Here is an 8,131-nt window from a genome sequence, read left to right on the forward strand (position 1 = left end):
GCTGGTGGATTTTCAACCAAGATCCCATTGAAATTACAGCGAGATATGAATTTGTTTGCACTTCCTACGGCTTCCACTAGATGTCAACAGTCTGTAGAACTTTGTCTGATGACTCTACTGTGAAGGGGGGCCGAATTAGAGGACAATTAGTCACCACTGCCATGAGGTGACCATTCTTTGACCATGCGCGTTCACATGCGGGAGCTCCGTTCCATCGCTCATCTGAAGTCAATGTAATTCTCCGGTGGAATGTTATTCAAGATTTATGTTAACAACATTCTAAAGATTGATTCAATACATCGTTTGACATGTTTCTACTGACTGTTATGGAACTTTTGGACATTTCGTCACATTTTAGTGAACGCGCTTCGTGACTTTGGAATTGTTTACCAAACGCGCTAACCAAAGTAGCTAATTGGACATAAATAACGGACATTATCGAACAAATCAAGCATTTATTGTGGACCTGGGATTCCTGGGAGTGCATTCTGATGAAGATCATCAAAGGTAAGGGAATATTTATCATGTAATTTCTGGTTTCTGTTGACTCCAACATGGTGGCTAATTTGACTATAGTTCTGAGCGCCGTCTCAGATTATTGCATGGTTTGCTTTTTCCGTAAAGTTTTTTTAAATCTGACACAGCGGTTGCATTAAGGAGAGGTATATCTATAATTCCATGTGTATAACTTGTATTATCATCTACATTTATGATGAGTATTTCTGTTGAATAGATGTGGCTATGCAAAATCACTGGATATTTTTGGAACTAGTGAACGTAACACGCCAATGTAAACTCAGATTTTTTTATATGAACTTTATCAAACAAAACATACATGTATTGTGTAACATGAAGTCCTATGAGTGTCATCTGATGAAGATCATCAAAGGTTAGTGATTAATTTTATCTCTTTGTGCTTTTTGTGACTGCTATCTTTGGCTGGAAAAATGGCTGTGCTTATTCTGTGGCATGGTGGTGACCTAACATAATCATTTGTGGTGCTTTCGCTGAAAAGCATATTTGAAATCGGACATTTTGGTGGGATTAACAACAAGATTACCTTTAAAATGGTATAAGACACATGTATGTCTGAGGAATTTTAATGATGAGATTTCTGTTGTTTTGAATTTGGCGCCCTGCACTTTCACTGACTGTTGTCATATCATCCCGTTAACGGGATTGCAGCCATAAGAAGTTTTAAGGACACCTGCTGTTTCCCTGACATAGACTGACCAGGTGAATCCAGGTGAAAGCTATGATCCCTTATTGAATCCACTTCAATCAGTATAGATGAAGAGGAGACAGGTTAACCTCTCTGATAGGGTCTAGTTTCCTGAATTTCCACCTGACTGACGTGCCCAAAGTAAACTGCCTGTTACTCAAAACCAGAAGCCAGGATATGCATATAATTGGTAGCATTGGATAGAAAACACTTTGAAGTTTCTAAAAATGTTAAAATAATGTCTGGACTATAACAGAATTGATATGGCAGGCAAAAATCAGAAGAAAAACCAACCGGAAATATATTTGAGGTCCCAGGCAATTACAATGGAAGGCTATGGGTCCTATATAATTCCGTATCCCAGATTGCAATTCCTATGGCTTCCAGTAGATGTCAACAGTCTTTATTCAAGGTTTCAGGCTTGTTTTTTGAAAAACAAGCAAGAATTTTGAGTTTTGGTGAAGAAAGCACCGGAACAATATCAGTCTTTCGGCGCGTGCTTACTAATTTTACTTTCCTATTGAACATAGTGCTTTCAGTATTAACTATCATAGTTTATTTACATTTTAGGGTACCTGAGGATTAAAGAGAATTTGACTCATTTGACTTGTTTGGACGAAGCTCAGCGGTAGCTTTTTGGACTCATTCGTCTGCATGTTGAACGAGTGGATTACTATCTAACAAAAACGACCATTCATGTTGTAGCTGGGACCCTTGGGATTGTAAACAGAGGAAGATTATCAAAAGTAAGTGATTTATTTAATCGCTATTTGTGATTTTACTGAAGCCTGTGCTGGTTGAGAAATATGTTGAAGTGGGCGCCGTCCTCAGACAATCGTATGGTATGCTTTCACTGTAAAGCCCATTGTAAATCGGACAACGCAGTTAGATTAACAAGATTGGAAGCTTTTAAATTATATAAGATACTTGTATGTTCATGAATGTTTAATATTACGATTATTCATTTGAATTGCACGCTGTGACGTAGAAGTCCATCACTGGCCGCGGGCAGCATTTGGTACTTTAACGCAGCACATATTCATCACTCCTCCCTGCTCCGTTATCAGATAAGTTAACAATGTGGGTTGACACACAAGTTAACTTATCTATCTTAGTACATACATTTCACAAATCAGTAACCGGTTGTGGGATAAAGAAATAAACAGACAAGTGTTCATATTTAATATAAGCAATTTTTATTATACTTATTGATGTTATGGATGAGCGCGTTGTTTGTTTGTTCTGTTCCTCTCTCTCTCCATCTCTGTAGCTTCCGGGTATGCTGGATAAGGACCCAAGCTAAGGGAATGGGCTGACTTTGTAGTGCCTGTCCCGACTGGCTCATTAATGTAAATGGGCATATTGAAAGACACTGTCAGTAAGTAGTGAGGTAATTTTGTAAATGTTATGTTGTGATATTGTTTCATAAACGTGTTGCAATGTATATACTTTAGTATGTTTAGTTAAATGGCAAATGTAGGTTTGTATAGGTAATTGCTGAATGAATTATGGTTAATTGTTCTGAGGGGAGGGGCTAGCCCTACAAAAGGAGCCTCTCTTTCAGTTCATGGAGAGGCATTTTGGATTGACCTGTGGATGGGGCAGCATTGTTTTAAGCTGTCCCATAAGGTAGGCGTTTGATGGCAGTACTGTTGTTTTTGTTCCGGAATCACTTTGTAAATAAACACCCTTGCACAGAAGAACTTTTGCGGCTCCGCCATCTTTTTATTTTGATAGAGGTTAGGTTTTCCAGTTTAGCCTTCTGGCCTACTCTACGTGACACACGCCCTCCAATTTCACCGGATGTTGTAGACAGGTGTGCCGCTAGCGGGACGCCTTAAAGAATGATTGTTAAGCAATGATACAATTGAGACATAGATTGTGTATGTATGCCATTCAGAAGGTGAATGGGCAAAACACAATATTTAAGTGCCTTAGAACGGGGTATGTTAGTAGGTGCCAGGCGCACCCGTTTGAGTATGTCAAGAACTGCAACGTTGCTGGGTTTTTCCCGCTCAGCAGTTTCTTGTGTGATTTTCATTCCAAATCACAATATATACATTTTCAGAATATTGGTAAACTGACATTAATTAACACATCTTGTTAAATATAGAAATGTTTTCATCTTACCATGACATGGGCTAATAATAGTAATTGTGTTGTGGCAAAACAATCCACCTCAAAGAACAGATCTCCAAAATAAAAACTATCCCGGTTGGAATTTAAACAGTTAGGCCTACATGTAATAACATATTTATATATAAATGAAAATCCAAATAATCAATTTAAAAAATCACAGACGATGTATTATTGTATTCAAGGTGAACAGCGTATTAAATGTCTATTTTCATTTAGGACATTTAAGTAACTTTAAGAATGATTTTATGGGGTTTTGTCAGGTTTTGGCCAGGACTTTTCAGGTTTTGGTCACTAGATGTCCCCATTGCACCTTTTTTGTACCTTTTGTTTTTTCCTTGCTCTAATTATTGTTTGCACCTGTGTGTCGTTCCCTTGTTAGTATTTAAACCCTGTGTGTTCCTCAGTTCTTTGCTCAGTGTTTGTATGTTAGCACCCAGCCCCAGCCTTGTTGTGAACATATATTTATCTTATTGGATTTTCCAGAGGTTCTCTGGTTTAGTGCTTGTGTATTTTTGAGTAGTCTTTTGAGGTTTGTTTTTTCCCTCCTGTTTTTACCACTTTGTGGAGTTTCTTTGTATTTTGGAGGATATCCATTTTGTGCCTCTTGGCTTTATTTTTGGACGTGGTGGATTTATATTCTTTGCCTGAAGATCTTGTCCTTTTATTAAACCACCATCTCTAGTACTGCTGAGTCTGCCTCATCTTCTGGGTTCTGCCGACTTTTAGTGACTGTTTCTCTCACCGGGTCCTGACAGGTTTGTAACATTTTTCTCATTAGGATAAATCAAGGGCAGCTTTTGTAGTTTGATTATATACACTTTAAGGATTTAAGGAAAATAAGGACATTGTGTCACTGTAACGATCGTCGTCCTCGTCTGATGAGGAATAGGAAGGATCGGACCAAAATGCAGCGTGGTACGTGTCCATGTTAAATTTATTAAACTGAACACAAAATAACAAAGGTGAAACAAAACAGTCCTATCAGGTGACAACAGAAAACAGGAAACAACTACCCACAAACACAGGTGGGAACAGCCTACCTAAGTATGGTTCTCAAACGATTTACAGCTGCCTCTGATTGGCCTGGTATGGTTCCCAAACACAGAAATACCCATGCCCACCCCAACTCACGCCCTGACCAAACCAAAATAGAGACATAAAAAAGGAACTAAGGTCAGAACGTGACAGTCACGTTGTATAAATGATTGGAGACAGGCGCAGGAATTCATAGTGGGGGGGTTAATACTCCACCCAAAATATATAACATGCCATGAAACAAACACGTATACAAAAATACAGAGATGTAACCCAAACAAAAGAGCGAGGTTAAACATCTAATAAATACATGGGATGAGCCCTGCAATTCACTACTCGGGGCGAGACCCGTAATACCAAATGCACAACAATACACAGGACGAGAACCGTAATAACAAGAGCACAATACACGCAGCACGAAAGCTGAAATAACAACGCACAGGTACTCACAGACCAACAGACATGGGAACAATAACCTACAAACCAATGGTGAACAGAGGGCACATATATACAAATACTAATCAGGGGAAATGGGAACCGGGTGTGCGTAATGAAACAGTTCAGTGACGCCTAGAGGCCGGTGACACTGAATGAGCAGCAGTACCAGGGGAATCCGTGACACATTGAAAGTCTGTCAGAATGAATATGCCGGTCAAGGATGGAATAATTCTTATAGTTGGAGTGATACAGTCCACTGTTTGCAGCCTCCTTTTTTTCGAAGCCATATTATTGTTCCCCTTCACCTGAGTGGTGCTGGATCTTGGTTCTCTCCTTTCCAACGTTTTATTTTATTTATTTTTCATAGTTTTTTTTTACAAACACAAAAAAAGACCACTATACAACACATTTCCCAAGATAATCAACGTTGGTTTCCAAATTTGGTCAAACACTTCCGTTTTTTGTTTAACTTTATAATATACACCAAGCCCCATATACTACCCACCACTGCGACCTGTATGCTCTCGTTGGCTGGCCCTCGCATCATATTCATCGCCAAACCAACTGGCACCAGGTCATCTATAAGTCTTTGGTAGGTAAAGCCCCGCCTTAACTCAATAATTAATTCATCATGCTGCTTTGATTATTTGAACCAGCTATAAAGGGCAAAAATCTAACCGTTTACCCCTTGGGGTCCCCAGGACCGAGTTTTGGAAACGCTAAGCTTGTCACGAATCCCGCTTCCTGAGTCTGTTTTTGCCTGTGTTCTGTCCTGGAGTGTTTTTCCGGTGTCCTGGAACGTACCCTGTCTGGTTGCCGGGCGACGTAGCTAGTTGGGAGATCTCTGATTACCCGCACCTGTATCCCATCAGCTATCTGCACACCTGGTCCTGATCATCACCCCTCCACTTCATAAGCTCTGACCTGCCATCCATTCCCTGCCGGATCGTTAGCCATGAACAGTATGTTGTGCCTGCGTATCAGCCTCCAGTTTGATAGAGTTTGTTTTGTTGTTTTGTACGTCTTGCTTGCCTTGAACTTACCTCCGTTTGTTCTGTCTACAGTCATTCACCCGGAACACTCATCCCATCCCTGCCTGGTCGTCGGTGGCTTCTGTTACTCCCTTGGATCTGCCTATTCACTCCCATCAACTCACCTCCGCTGCCCGCTCCGCCACCTGGATCTTTCTACCTCTACGTTTAAACTTGTAAATAAATACTCACCTTCGTCCTACTCTCCTTGTCCTGGTCTGCTTCTGGGTTCTACTTTAGAAAATCGTGACAAAGCTAGATAATTCAGTCCTCCAGTTTATTGCATCACTTAAACCTAGATTACAAATTGTTCTCTGATATTGATCACCAATATTTACATTTCCAACAGACATAATTGTCGAAATGGATGGATATAAATTCCTAGACACAATGAAATTAAAGCACATACATTATCCCAAAATGGTGTAAGTTTATCACAGGAACACGGCACGTGTTATAAGGTTCCTTTGTGCTTTTTGCATCTCCAACAGAGATGTGACATTTCTGGGTGCATTACTGTACATGCATTCTGGCAGGAGTGTAGTAAGTCCTATGAATTCTTAAATTGCAGTAGTTTGTCTTAAGTTTAAGAAGCAGGTATGAAAATGTTCACGTGTCTGTGAAAAATGGTTCTTCTCAATTTCTTACTTTAGATCTGTTTCCCATTTTTTCCTTATAGGTTCTGAATCATCAGGCAGAGTTTCAATCAACCCTTGATATATCTTGGCAATCAAATTATTTGGCGTATCAGCTTCTTTGAGTATTTTTTCTATGCTACTTGCCTTAGGTTGATCCAGATTCTGTTGAAGTGAGTACATAATATTTCTGAGTTGTAAGAACGTAAAGAAATTGGCATTGGATAATACGAATCTTTCTTGTAATTGATAGAATGACAGAGATCCATCATAGTACTGTTGTGGAAATTCTTACACAGGGACACTCAAAGTCAATCTTAAATGAATCATTGTTTGTCAGCAAGCTGGAGAGGTTCCAACACACTTGATGCACCATAGTGAACGTTAGTCAGAAGCTCTACTGGGGTAGTTCCAGAATTTGTCTTATGTATGGTTATACACAAGTTATTTTTATATGATTTAGAAAATGAATTCATCATTACCGTTTTGTTTCAGTCATGTGACCAACCAATACTGGTTTATAACATGTGACATACCATTTCCTCACGAGGTTCCTCTCTCCAAGCTGAGACCTTGAAACTGAGATATCTGTCGTTCTCAAAACAAGGTCTGGGCATACTTCCAAATTGCAGCTACTGATAGTGAGGATTCATTCAGTCAGTCACTTTAATTTAAGACCCTCAACTTAGCACACACCCACACTGGCAGAATATACAGTTGAAGTCGGAAGTTTACATAAACAAGTTTTAATGACTCCAAATTAAGTGTTTCAACTACTCCACAAATGTCTTGTTAACAAACAAAAGTTTTGGCAAGTCGGTTAGGACATCTTCTTTGTGCATGACAAGTCATTTTTCAAAAAATAGTTTACAGACAAAGTTCACTGTATCACACTTCCAGTGGGTCAGACATTCACATACACTAAGTTGACTGTGCCTTTAAACAGCTTGGAAAATTCAAGAAAATTGTCATGGCTTTAGAAGCTTCTGATAGGCTAATTGACGTCATTTGAGTCAATTGGAGGTGTACCTGTGGCTGTATTTTAAGGCCTACTTTCAAACTCAGTGCCTCTTTGCTTGACATCATGGAAAGATCAAAAGAAATCAGCCAAGACCTCAGAAAAAACATTGTAGACCTTCACAAGTCTGGTTCATCCTTGGGAGAAATTTCCAAATGCCTGAAGGTACCACGTTCATCTTTACAAACAATAGTACGCAAGTATAAACACCATGGGACCACGCAGTCGGCATACTGCTCAGGAAGGAGATGTGTTCTGTCTCCTAGAGATGAACGTACTTTGGAGAGAAAAGTGCAAATCAATCCCAGAACAACAGCAAAGGACCTTGTGAAGATGCTGGAGGAAACGGGTACAAAATGATCTATATCCACAGTAAAACGAGTCCTATATCAACATAACCTGAAGGTCGCTCAGCAAGGAAGAAGCCACTGCTCCAAAACCGCCATAAAAAAGCCAGACTACGGTTTGCAACTGCACATGGGGACAAAGATCGTACTTTTTAGAGAAACGTCCTCTGGTCTGATGAAACAAAAATCGAACTGTTTGGCCTCCCGGGCGGCGCAGTGGTCTAAGGCACTGCATCGCAGTGTTAGCTGTGCCACCAGATACTCTG

General features: G+C 39.8%; 2 long non-coding RNA genes across 2 annotated transcripts; both read left to right on the plus strand.

Annotated features, from left to right (window-relative positions):
• Positions 1-1,664: 1,664 nt before the first annotated feature.
• LOC139554835 (uncharacterized) lies at positions 1,665-4,116 on the plus strand. The gene is made up of 3 exons (XR_011670906.1): positions 1,665-1,968; positions 2,493-2,600; positions 4,044-4,116. It is a non-coding gene; the product is annotated as an uncharacterized lncRNA (long non-coding RNA).
• Positions 4,117-5,666: 1,550 nt separating this feature from the next.
• Positions 5,667-6,067, plus strand: LOC139554834 (uncharacterized). Its single transcript, XR_011670905.1, has 2 exons — positions 5,667-5,796; positions 5,899-6,067. It is a non-coding gene; the product is annotated as an uncharacterized lncRNA (long non-coding RNA).
• The last annotated feature ends 2,064 nt before the right edge of the window (positions 6,068-8,131 follow it).

The sequence above is a fragment of the Salvelinus alpinus genome, chromosome 26, assembly GCF_045679555.1.
Source record: "Salvelinus alpinus chromosome 26, SLU_Salpinus.1, whole genome shotgun sequence".
In the NCBI taxonomy this organism is placed as follows: Eukaryota; Metazoa; Chordata; class Actinopteri; order Salmoniformes; family Salmonidae; genus Salvelinus; species Salvelinus alpinus.